At 40.0% G+C, this 13,420-nt stretch overlaps 1 non-coding gene across 1 annotated transcript; it reads right to left on the bottom strand.

Moving 5' to 3' along the window:
- Positions 1 to 3,036: 3,036 nt before the first annotated feature.
- LOC141700289 (small nucleolar RNA R71) lies at positions 3,037 to 3,140 on the bottom strand. Its single transcript, XR_012566278.1, has one exon. It is a non-coding gene; the product is annotated as a small nucleolar RNA R71 (small nucleolar RNA).
- Positions 3,141 to 13,420: the final 10,280 nt, after the last annotated feature.

The following is a 13,420-nucleotide window of genomic DNA, read 5'->3' as shown; positions in this document are numbered from 1 at the left end:
TCGGAATTGGATTCTGACGATCTTTACATACACTTATATACCACATAGAGTACTAATAATATCCCAGAAAATCAAAAACAGAACCCCTACATAGTGTGGCATTAAAAGTTTTCTCATTCATCAAAAACACTATTCATAAGGGTTTCAAAAATTTTCCAAATATTGGGGTTATTACAGAACCAATTCAATTAAGAAGAACAGGAAGACTATACTCACTCAAGAGTATGAGAACTTTGACTCAAAGCCTGATGAGTCATTAACTGGTTTATATGACAAATTTTTTCAAACTCTTGAATGATTTGTCACTGGTTGACAAGGAATATGATCTTGAGGATTCAAATCTTAAATTCCTGTTAGCACTTCCTGAAAGTTGGGATTTGAAGGCCACCACTATAAGAGACAACTATAATCTTGAAGAAACAACTCTTGATGAAATTTATGGGATGCTCAAGACTCATGAACTTGAGATGGAACAAAGAAACAAGAGAAACGGAAGAAAGTCAAGGACAGTTGCTCTTAAGGCTGAGGAGGAATCCCCCAAAGCAGTTGCCTCAAGGAAAGGCAAGGGAAAAGCTCTCATCACAAAGTCTGAAACTGAATCATCAAGTTCTGATACTGATGATGACTCTGAAACTGAAAGTTTACCTAAGATGGATCCTGATAAAGAGATGATGTAGCTGTGTGCTCTTATGGTGAAAGGAATCACAAGGATTGCATACAGGAAATTCAGAAAAGGAAAGAAGTTTTCCAGGAAAGGTGCAAGTTCTGATAAGAGGAGTTTCAGAAAATCTGAAGGCAAAGGAGGAAAGTCTGATAGAGGAGATTACACAACTGTCAAATGATACAACTGTGGCGAGAAAGGCCACATATCTCCTGATTGCAAGAAAGTGAGGAGTGACAAAGGCAAGGCTCTTGTCACTGATAAGTGGCATTTTATACCACTTAGAACGTCTTATAATAGCTTAAATTGGTGTCTTGAAATCAAGTATTTTGTGTATTTGATGCGTTTTTCTAGTGTTTGTGCATTTCAGGGTATTAGTTGCATTTCGGGAGAAAATTCATCAATAATAAGCCTTGGCATGTGTTCAACATTGCAAGTGGGAAGATAGGAGCAGATTGTAGCGAAGAAACGGAGCAAAACAGATCATTTTTCCAGAAGGGGTCTGAGCGCCCGCTCAGCTCTGCTGAGCATCCGCGCAGGAAGCTGAGCGCCCGCTCAGGAAAGCTGAGCGGCCGCTCAGGGTCGTAATTTCAGAATAAATATTTTAGACTCGTATTTCTATTTGGCTTCCAACTTCTGAGTTATCTGGGTTTTATGGGACTCCTATATAAGTAGATTTCAGAGACATTTCACAAAGGTTGGATCGTAGTATTAATCAAGGAGTGAAGGAGATAAGGAAGAAGACCGTTTTAGCACACCGTGATGAAGAGGAAGCATATTTTCTTGTGATTCTTTATTTCGTTGTAACGTTGGATGCTGGTTTTCTTATTTTGAACCTATTTACTCTTGTGACGTACTTTGGTTTAATATAAGTAGTTTTAGTTATTATTCTCTTGTGTTTATTTATCATGTTTTCATATGAACCCATGATGACGATGAGTGCTATCATGGGCTAATCGTGATCATGGGGTCATAACGGATTTACTATAGAATTCTTTAGTTAGTTGTTTAATACCTTAGTGTGTGATGATTGTATGATATCTAGTATTGGTTGTGCATATTCGTCTTATGTGCGTCGCGAACATATAAGATAGGGTGTTAATCTCTTGTGAAGCGACGGTGGATCTTGAGATTTAGAACTTGCCATGCTAGTGTAGGTTCATGTACGAATATGCATGATTAGTGGGCAACTCTAACCGTTTTATTCGCCCTGTATAATCAAAAGGAATAACTTGTGCTTAAATCGTTATGTTGTCAATTTCTATAGACATATAGGGATTCAACATAATTGATGCCTATTCAACTTCTATCTTAATTGTGGATGTTTGGTAGAATGGTATTAGTACAATGAAAGTTGGCTTTTATCAGTTTCGTGTTATTCGATTAATATCATCACTGTTGCATGCTAAGGGTAATAACAATGATTATTGAAGGAAGTAGTAATGAAGTTGTGATCTCATGAGTGTTTTAATATTGTTAATTTAAGTGTTAATTAAGTGGGTAATTATAGTAGTTAATTGTAGTTAATAATTAGTTAATCAATTCTAAGTGTTATTGTCTTAACATTGAGAAGTAATCATACATTGGTGAGTGAGTTTAATTGAATATAATTAGTCTGAGTCTCTGTGGGAACGAACTAGAAAGTATTCTATATTACTTGTGAACGCGTATACTTGCGTGTGTTATTAGCGCATGTTTTCGCCCTAACAAGTTTTTGGCGCCGCTGCCGGGGACTCGGCGTATTTGTTTAGTTTATGTAGTTACCATCATTGGTCATTAGGACTTAGTGATTAAGACGTGTGTACTTATTATTTCCGATTGTTTTTCAGGTACTTTAGCGAGCGTTTATGCAAACTCGTTCTCGTACTCGCAAGAGGACTTTAGATACAGTTGAGGAGACAGACGAAGTTCTTGATATTCCGGAGAAGATAGATTTTGAATATTCAGATTCAGGAAGTGAGCAAAAAGAACCTTTAATCATGGGTGATCGTATTGTTCCGGCAGATCCAGCTCCTATGGACTTTTCTCGGCCTAAAATTGATGACATTCAGTCAAGCATTCTTCATCCGGCTATTCAGGCTAACACCTTTGAAATCAAGCCGGGCACTATTCAGATGGTGCAGAATTCTGTTTCTTTCGGAGGTGCTGCGACTGAAGACCCCAACATGCACATAAGGAATTTTGTCGAGATTTGTAGTACTTTCAAATATAATGGTGTGACTGATGAGGCTATCAAGCTAAGGCTTTTCCCATTCTCTCTGAGGGATAAAGCTAAGGACTGGTTACATTCTGAACCAGCTGGGTCCATCACTACTTGGCAAGATCTTGCGCAAAAGTTTCTGGTGAAGTTTTATCCAATGGCGAAGATTGCGGCTATGCAGAGTGCTCTTACTCAGTTTGCACAGCAACCTACAGAATCTATGTGCGAAGCTTGGGAGCGCTATAAGGAGATGTTGAGAAAGTGTCCACATCATGGAATGCCTGATTGGATGGTGATCACTAGTTTCTATAATGGTTTGGGGGCCCAATCTCGGCCCATGCTCGATGCAGCAGCTGGAGGTGCCTTGTGGGCCAAAAGCTATACTGAGGCTTATAATCTTATTGAGACTATGGCTGCAAATGAGCATCAAAACCCAACTCAAAGGATGATGCCTAGGAAGGTAGCAGGTATTCTGGAAGTCGATGTAGCCACAGCTATTGCAGCGCAGCTCCAAGCGCTGTCTATGAAGGTCGATTCTCTAGCCACCTATGGGGTCAATCAGATAGCTATGGTCTGTGAGCTTTCTGCAGGTTCTCATGCTACGGATCAGTGTTCTCTTGTTAACGAATCTATTCAGTACGTGAACAATTATCCGCGACAACAGCAGCCTGTGCCAGCTATTTATCATCCTAACAACAGAAATCATCCAAATTTCAGATGGAGTAATAATCAGAATGCTATTCAGCAACCATATCAGCAAGGCGTAAGTAAGAAGTTCAATCCACCTGAATTCCAGCAATCGCAACATTATGCTCAAAGGCAATCATATCCTCAAGAGGGAGGTGCAGCTGCACCCACTAGCGCTGATTTTAAGGAACTTAAGCTGTTGTGCAAGTGTCAGGCGGTTTCTATCAAGACCTTGGAAAATCAAATTGGTCAAATAGCCAATGCAGTGCTTAATCGCCAACCTGGCACACTTCCCAGTGACACTGAAGTGCCAGGAAGGAAAGAATCTAAAGAGCAAGTCAAGGCTATTACCTTAAGGTCTGGAAAAGTTGCTGATGCTGAAAAAGCAAAAGAAGGAGAAGCTGAAGTTGGTAATGAAGAAGCTAAGGAAAATGAGAAAGCGGCGGAACCAAGGAAGACTACTGTTGAACACACTCTTCCTGAGGGTAATACAGGGGAGAAATAGCTCTATCCTCCACCACCTTTCCCTAAGAGATTGCAACAACAAAAGCTGGATAAACAGTTCGGTAAGTTTCTGGAGGTGTTCAAGAAACTTCACATCAATATACCTTTCGCTGAGGCTTTGGAGCAAATGCCTAGTTATGCGAGATTTATGAAGAGTATTCTCTCAAGGAAGGTGAAACTGGATGACCTTGAGACCCTTGCTCTAACGGAAGAATGCAGTGTTATGCTGCAGCAAAAGTTACCTCCAAAGCTTAAAGATCCAGGTAGCTTCACCATTCCTTGCACCATTGGCAAGTTGTCTTTTGACAAGTGCCTTTGTGATTTGGGAGCAAGCATCAATCTGATGCCGTTGTCAATCTTCAAAAAGTTGAAATTGCCTGATCCAAAGCCCACCTACATGTCTCTATAATTGGCTGATCGTTCTATTACTTACCCAAGAGGCATAGTGGAGGATGTGCTAGTAAAGGTGGATAAGCTCTTCTTTCCTGCAGACTTTGTTATTCTGGATTTCGAGGAAGATAAGAAGATTCCCATAATCTTGGGAAGACCTTTCTTGGCTACAGGCCGTACCTTGATAGATGTGCAGAAAGGTGAACTTACAATGCGGGTGCAGGATCAGGATGTGACATTCAATGTATTCAAAGAAATGAAATTCCCTACAGAAGATGAGGAGTGCTTAAAAGTGGATTTGATTGATTCTGCGGTTACTTCAGAACTCGATCATATGCTAACGTCTGATGTATTAGAGAAGGCCTTAGTGGGGGATTTTGACAGTGATGATAAGGATGGCAATGAGCAACTATAATATCTTAATGCTTCTCCCTGGAGGCGAAAGCTAGACATGCCGTTTGAATCTCTTGGTACTTCTGACCTCAAAAATGCTGAAGGAAAGCTCAAACCATCGATTGAGGAAGCACCTACCTTGGAGCATAAGCCATTGCCTGAACACTTGAGGTATGCTTTTTTAGGTGATGCATCTACTTTACCTGTTATTATTGCATCTGATCTTTCAGGTAGTGAGGAGGACACGCTCTTAAGGATTTTGAGAGAATTCAAATCGGCTATTGGATGGACTATAGCAGACATCAAAGGGATTATCCCTTCATATTGTATGCATAAGATTCTGCTAGAGGAGGGTAGTAAACCGACTGTTGAGCAACAGCGCAGACTCAATCCTATCATGAAAGAAGTGGTGAAGAAAGAAATTTTGAAGTGGCTAGATGCATGAATCATTTATCCTATTTATGACAGTTCTTGGGTGAGCCCCGTGTAATGTGTACCTAAGAAATGAGGTATTACTGTGGTAGCAAATGAGAAGAACGAGCACATCCCCACTCGAACAGTCACAGGATGGAGAGTATGTATGGATTACAGAAAGATGAACAAGGCCACAAGGAAGGATCACTTCCCGCTTCCGTTTATTGATAAGATGCTTGACAGGTTGGCTGGTCATGAGTATTATTGTCTTCTGGATGGCTATTCAGGGTATAATCAGATTTGTATTGCACCAGAGGATCAAGAAAAGACTACCTTCACTTGTCCATTTGGCCCGTTTGCTTTTCGCAGAGTTTCATTTGGGTTATGTGGCGTACCGGCCACTTTTCAGAGATGTATGATGGCTATATTCTCTGACATGATTGGAAATAATGTCGAGGTGTTCATGGACGACTTCTCCGTCTTTGGACATTCGTATGATGAATGTTTGAATAATCTTCGTGCAGTACTCAAAAGGTGCATGGAAACTAATTTGGTGCTCAATTGGGAAAAATGTCATTTTATGGTGCGTGAAGGCATTATTCTTGGGCATAAGGTCTCTAGCAAGGGTCTTGAGGTCGACAAAGCCAAGGTGGGAGTCATTGAAAATCTTCCACCACCTATTTCTGTGAAAGGAATTCGTAGTTTTCTTGGTCATGCGGGTTTTTATCGGCGTTTTATCAAGGACTTTTCGAAGATATCTAAGCCGTTGTGCAACTTGCTTGAGAAGGATGTGCCTTTCAAATTTGATGATGACTGTTTAACGGCATTCGAGACTCTTAAGAAGAGTTTGATAACTACACCAGTTATTTCAGCACCTGATTGAACAGAGCCTTTTGAGATGATGTGTAATGCAAGTGATTATGCGATGAGCGCAGTTCTTGGGCAGCGCAAGAATAATCTCTTTCATGTGGTCTAATATTCTAGCAAGACCTTAAATGGGGCCCAAATGAACTACACCGCTACTGAGAAGGAGCTCTTGGCTATAGTCTTTGGTTTCGAAAAATTTTGATCTTATTTGCTTGGGACAAAAGTGACAGTATTCACTGATCATGCGGCTATTCGTTATTTGGTTTCCAAGAAGGATTCGAAGCCGAGACTCATTCGTTGGGTGCTCTTGTTATAGGAATTTAAGTTAGAGATCAATAGAAAAGGTACTGAGAATCAAGTAGCTGACCATCTCTCTAGATTGGAGAATCCCGAAGCTACTTCACATGATACGACATTAATCAACGAATCTTTTCTGGATGAGCAGTTGTTCGCAGTTCAGGAGGAAGAGCCATGGTTCGCAGATATTGTGAATTATCTTGTCAGCAATATAATGCCTCCTAATTTGACCACAACTCAAAAGAAGAAGTTTCTGCATGAGGTGAAGTGGTATATGTGGGATGAACCATATTTGTTTAGACAGGGAGCTGACCAGATCATCAGGAGATGTATCCCATTCTGTGAGACGCAGGGGATATTACGAGACTGCCACTCCACAGTTTATGGCGGACACTATGGTAGTGAAAAGACGGCAGCTCATATTCTGCAAGCAGGTTTTTTCTGGCCTACTTTGTTTAAGGATGCTCATCAGTTCATTTTAAGGTGTGATCGTTGCCAAAGAGTGGGAAATCTTACGAGAAAGGATGAGATGTCGTTAAATGTGATGCTTGAAGTCGAGGTCTTTGATGTTTGGGGAATCGATTTCATGGGGCCTTTTGTCTCGTCCTGCAATAATCAGTACATCTTGCTAGCAGTCGATTATGTCTCAAAATGGGTAGAAGTCAAGGCTCTACTGACAAATGATGCAAAGGCAGTGTTGAATTTTTTTCATAAGCAGATTTTCACAAGGTTGGGAACGCCACGAGTAATCATAAGTGATGAAGGGTCGCATTTCTGCAACCGTAAGTTTACTTCAATGATGCAGCGCTACAATGTGAATCATCGAGTTCCTACTGCCTATCATCCGCAAACAAATGGTCAAGCGTAAGTGTCTAACAGAGAGATCAAGCGCATCTTAGAGAAGGTTGTTTATCCGTCAAGGAAGGATTGGTCTTTGAAGCTCGATGAAGTTGTTTGGGCTTGCAGAACAGCATACAAGACTCCACTTGGGATGTCCCCATTTCAACTTGTGTATGGTAAGGGATGTCATTTACCTGCGGAGCTTGAGCATAAGGCCTATTGGGCGTTGAAGAAGTTGAACCTGGATCTAGATGCGGCTGGAAAGAAGCGAATGCTTCAGCTTAATGAACTTGATGAATTTCGACTCCAAGCGTACGAGAACAACAAAATGTACAAGGAAAAAGTGAAAAGATGGCACGATAGGAAGCTACATCCTAAGTTATTCTTGCCGGGGCAACAAGTTCTTTTATTCAACTCTCGTCTCTGACTTTTTCCTGGAAAGTTGAAATCAAGGTGGTCGGGACCTTTTATTGTCAAAACTGTATTTCCACATGAAGCGGTGGAGATTTTTGAGAATGATCCGGACCAAGCATTCAAAGTTAATGGTCAGCGTTTGAAGCACTACTATGGGGACACGGTAAACCGTGAAGTGGTTAGTGCCGTTTTATTGTCAACTTGAGTAAGGAACGCATCGTCAAGCTAATGATGAAAAAGAAGCGCTTCGTGGGAGGCAACCCATGATTTGTTGTTACAGGAATCCTTAGAAGTTAATAACCTATCCAAAATCACAAAAAAAAATCAGAAAAACGGAGCCTGGAAAAAAAAATTCCAGAAGCCCCCTGAGCGCCCGCTCAGCTTTGCTGCACCGCTCAGGGGGCGACTGGAAGAATTTTTTTTTTAAGTCCAAATAAAAAACAAAAAAAAAGCTGAAAAACAAAAAAAATAAAACACAACCCCATTACCCACGACCTATTTCCCCATTACCCCATGATTTTACCCCTCAAACCCACTCCTAATCAATTTTTACCCTAATCCCTACCCTATATATACATACACCTATCCCATATATCCCCCATACACTTTCAAACCTTAAACTCTCTCCCAAACACAAAAACACAAATCTTTAACACTTTTACTCAGTTTCGATGGCACCCAAGAGATCAAGGACTATCGATAGCAGCAGCACTGTCCCTACTGCTGATTCTTCGAGGGGCACTGCTGCGAGGCCTCATTTCAATGATAGGGCTGCTGAGGAGGAGTATACTAGGCGTCTAGGTAAGCCAATTTTGAAGGTGAGGGGGTTCTTACCATCGGGGAGGGATGGTGAGTTGTTGCCTATGATTGCTGAGAAGGGGTGGATTGCTTTTTGTGAGTATCCTGAAGCAGTGCCGATGAGCGTGGTTCGCGAGTTCTATGTGAACGCGAAGGCCGAGAAGAATGGGTATTCTGTGGTCCTGGGATGACGGTTGATTATCACCCTGCGGCGATTCGCCGTGTGATTGGGCAGAGACAGAGGAATCCCACGGAGGAGAACTAGAACGAGAAGACTGCTGAGGATTTTGACTTGGATTTGATTTATGCTACTCTCTGTAGGCCGGGAACAGTGTGGACCTTCAAGACTGGGACTAACGAGTATCGTCACTTTCCGGCGATCGCGATGAATAGGTATGCCCGTGCATGGAATGCTTTTATTTGTGCTAATATTCTGCCTACTTCACATGCACATGAGGTCACAGTTGAGAGAGCGCAGTTATTGTGGGGAATTTTGAATGAGGAGTACTATGTGGACCTTGGTGAGTTCATCTACCAAGGAATTCTGAAGTTTTTGAGGGGAGCTAAGCACATGAACATCCCTTATGCATCCACGGTTACCAAGCTTTGCCGAGCGGTGGGAGTTCAGTGGCCGTCTCATGAGCAGTTGCAGTTGCCGGTGGCTCCTATTGATTCTGGGACTCTACATGCGATGCAGGAGTGGACCGGTGGTGAGCCCGAGGAGCATGGGCTGCGTTATCGTCTTCCAGGAGGGCGTCCAGCACGAGGTGCTACCATGGCGAGGCCAGGGCATGATGAGGCTGGTTCTTCTAGAGCTCAGGAGGGTGCTGGGATGGCTGATGCCCAGTATAGGAGGCTTTCGAGGAGGATGGATGCTATGTACGAGACGCAGAGCAGGTTTGCTCAAGAGCTCACCCTTGCACTAGGGACTGCTTTTTGAGGCCTTGGAGCTGACATCCAGTGGCCAGTTTTTGGTGAGGACTCTGCATATCCACCTCCTGATACACCACCCTCTAAGGGTGATGATGATGATGATCTCTCCGAGTAGGTATATCCTGTGTTCCTTTCTACTACCTTCACTGGGGACAATGAAGATTTTAAGTTTGGGGGTGTTAGTTAAGGAATATTTTGTCTGTGTGTCATATAGTTGCATATTCATGATAGTTTAGTTCATATAATTGCATAATTTTTGCCATATAGTTGCATATTCATGATAGTTTAGTTCATATAATTGCATAATTTTTGCCATATAGTATTTTTTTATTATTTTTAGCTTTATTTGTTTATCATGTCATGTAGCTCATGCATATACCATAATCCCTTTTGCGCTGATTGACCAATTGATTTGTGATGTTGATCAAGTATAGTGATAGCGTTAAAGTGATGATTGAGTCGTGTAGGGTGATATGCATGCTAGAAACACTTGTAATTTCACTAAGTCTTAGAGAATGTTTGAGGACTAGATTGTTGTTATGGTTTAATGATTTTTGAGGTTAATCTATTGATTATGCTTAGAATTTTATAATAGGTTCTTAGTGATAAAAGGCATGAAAAGAAAAAAATGGAGTGAAAAATGGAATTCATTGCTAATTGTGGCTAGGCGTCAAATGGCTAGTAGCCGGCTCATATTTTTATGCGAGTGGTCTAGGGTTGAGCAAGATGGAGCGAAACGCACTTGCTCAGAAAGTTGAAAGAAAAAAAAAGATAAAAAAAATATAAAAAAAAGAAGAAGAAAATAAAAGAGTTAATGCATAATTGATTACGAGTGGGCTCTTTGGTATTCGAGTTATTAAGTTCTTAGGGGACTTTGTGCCTAGTGACCTAAGGCTTTTATAGTCTGGGATCCGCTAACCTAACGCTCGCTACATGGATGCCATTGTATAAGTCTTTTGTGGACCTCACTCATTGCACGGTCAAATAAGCATTTGAATAAAAGCATGATTCCGTAATAAGCTCCAGGATCCTTGAAGTGTTATAAGTTACTTTGTGCCTAGAATTTTTATTCTTTGTATAATCATGCGATTGGCTTGAGGATAGTTGAGTTATGATAATTGATCTAGTTTCGAAGCATATCTGTTAAGCATTTGCACACACCACGTTTCTGGCTGTATGTTAGTTTGTATGATTTGATTGATCTTTATTCGCCTAATTGCATTTGTTGAGATGTCGTAAGTTGGTTGGTTTGGTCGTAGTAAGGGGGATCGCTGCATTTCATATAGATTGCATTCATGCATGTTTTTATTTTGTTTTTGAGTCTGTGACGCTTGAGGACAAGCATCGATTTAAGTTTGGGGGTGTGATAAGTGGCATTTTATACCACTTAGAACGTCTTATAATAGCTTAAATTGGTATCTTGAAATCAAGTATTTTGTGTATTTGATGCATTTTTCTAGTGTTTGTGCATTTCAGGGTATTAGTTGCATTTCAGGAGAGAATTCATCAATAATAAGCCTTGGCATGTGTTCAGCATTGCAAGTGGGAAGATAGGAGCAGATTGCAGCGAAGAAATGGAGCAAAACAGATCATTTTTCCAGAAGGGGTCTGAGCGCCCGCTCAGCTCTGCTGAGAGGCCGCGCAGGAAGCTGAGTGCCCGCTCAGGAAAGCTGAGCGGCCGCGCAGGGTCGTAATTTCAGAATAAATATTTTAGACTCCTATTTCTGTTTGGCTTCCAACTTCTGAGTTATCTGGGTTTTATGGGACTCCTATATAAGTAGATTTCAGAGACGTTTCACATAGGTTGGATCGTAGTATTAATCGAGGAGCGAAGGAGATAAGGAAGAAGACCGTTTAGTACACTGCGACGAAGAGGAAGCATATTTTCTTGTGATTCTTTATTTTGTTGTAACGTTGGATGCTAGTTTTCTTATTTTGAACCTATTTACTCTTGTGACGTACTCTGGTTTAATATAAGTAGTTTTAGTTATTATTCTCTTGTGTTTATTTATCATATTTTCATATGAACCCATGATGACGATGAGTGCTATCATGGGCTAATCGTGATCATGGGGTCGTAACGGATTTACTATGGAATTCTTTAGTTAGTTGTTTAATACCTTAGTGTGTGATGATTGTATGATATCTAGTATTGGTTGTGCGTATTCATCTTATGTGCGTCGCGAACATATAAGATAGGGTGTTAATCTCTTGCGAAGCGACGGTGGATCTTGAGATTTAGAACTTGCCATGCTAGCGTAGGTTCATGTACGAGTATGCATGATTAGTGGGTAACTCTAACCGTTTTATTCGCCCTGTGTAATCAAAAGGAATAACTTGTGCTTAAATCATTATGTTGTCAATTTCTGTAGACATATAGGGACTCAACATAATTGATGCCTATTCAACTTCTATCTTAATTGTGGATGTTTGGTAGAATGGTATTAGTACAATGAAAGTTGGCTTTTATCAGTTTCGTGTTATTCGATTAATATCATCACTGTTGCATGCTAAGGGTAATAACAATGATTATTGAAGGAAGTAGTAATGAAGTTGTGATCTCATGAGTGTTTTAATATTGTTAATTTAAGTGTTAATTAAGTGGGTAATTATAGTAGTTAATTGTAGTTAATAATTAGTTAATCAATTCTAAGTGTTATTGTCTTAACATTGAGAAGTAATCATACATTGGTAAGTGAGTTTAATTGAACATAATTAGTCTGAGTCTCTGTGGGAACGAACTAGAAAGTATTCTATATTACTTGCGAACGCGTATACTTGCGTGTGTTATTAGCACGTGTTTTCGCCCTAACAGTCAGAAAGAAGAAAAGCTGGACAAACACTTCAGATTCTGAAAGTGAGGTGAACTATGCCTTGATGGCAAATGCTGATAGCAGTTCTGATGCTGCTGAGTTAAAGGTACCTCAAACTACTTATGCCTTTCATACTGATGATATTAATGAGTTGAGAAGATATCTTAAAACCATGTTCATTAGTTATATAGATCAGACTTTAACATGTGAAAGATTAACTTATGAAAATCTTGCTTATAAGAAGAGGAATGATTATTTAGAAAAAGAGTTAGTCATGTTCCATCAAACTCAGAAAGATAGAGATGATGCCTTTTATGTTAGGGATGAAATACTTAAAATAAATGAATCTCTAACAGCTGAGTTAGAAAAGGAAAAAGAGATTATCAGGACTTGGACTAACTCTCGCAGAACAACTCAGAATTTGTTAAGTAGTGGAAACTGGAAAGAAGGCTTAGGTTATGGAGATGATAAGAATGATAAGGGAACTGTAGAAATTGAGCTTGTAGTTATTAAACAAAAGCCTAAGGTAAATCCTGTTAAGTTTGTAGTTGTAAAGTCTGATATTGATAAATCAGAAGTTAAAGAGAAATTAACTTCTGACAAACCAAAATAGGATAAGCCAACTGAAGTTAACATAAGATTAATGACAAAGAAGCAGCTTAAGCATAAGCTGAAAGATGTTAAGAATGTAAAAAAGGTAAATCCACGTAGGAAAAATAGGAATGGAAAGGAAGGTGTGAATAAAAGTAATAATTATAAGCTTGTTCCTAATGCTCCTAGAAAAACATGTCATAACTGTGGAAATTTTAACCATCTGGCTTCTTTTTAAAGGAAAAATAAGAACATAAACTCCCTACCTTCAAAGTCAGGAGTTAAGAGTCAGTCTGTTAGATATAGGCCACAAAATCCTTGTATTCATTGTGGTAGTTTATGGCATTCCATTTATACTTATAAGGAATATCATAGTTTGTACTATGATTATTATCAAATAAAACCTTCTTTAAAGAAAGTTAGCCTTGTTCCTTCTAGTATGAGTTCTGATACAAAGTCTGATAGTGTAAATGCTGATAAGAAAAATTTTAACATAAACTCTGATGCTAAATCCGCTGCAAATGTTAACAAACTTAATAAGGCCAAAGGATCCAAGCAAGTCTGGGTCCTTAAAACTAATCATTAGTGGTCTTTGTGATTGCAGGGCAATAGGAAAAA

The sequence above is a fragment of the Apium graveolens genome, unplaced genomic scaffold, assembly GCF_009905375.1.
Source record: "Apium graveolens cultivar Ventura unplaced genomic scaffold, ASM990537v1 ctg2038, whole genome shotgun sequence".
In the NCBI taxonomy this organism is placed as follows: domain Eukaryota; kingdom Viridiplantae; phylum Streptophyta; class Magnoliopsida; order Apiales; family Apiaceae; genus Apium; species Apium graveolens.
The sequence above is the reverse complement of the archived record's forward strand: the minus strand, read 5'-3'. Positions and strand labels throughout refer to the sequence as shown.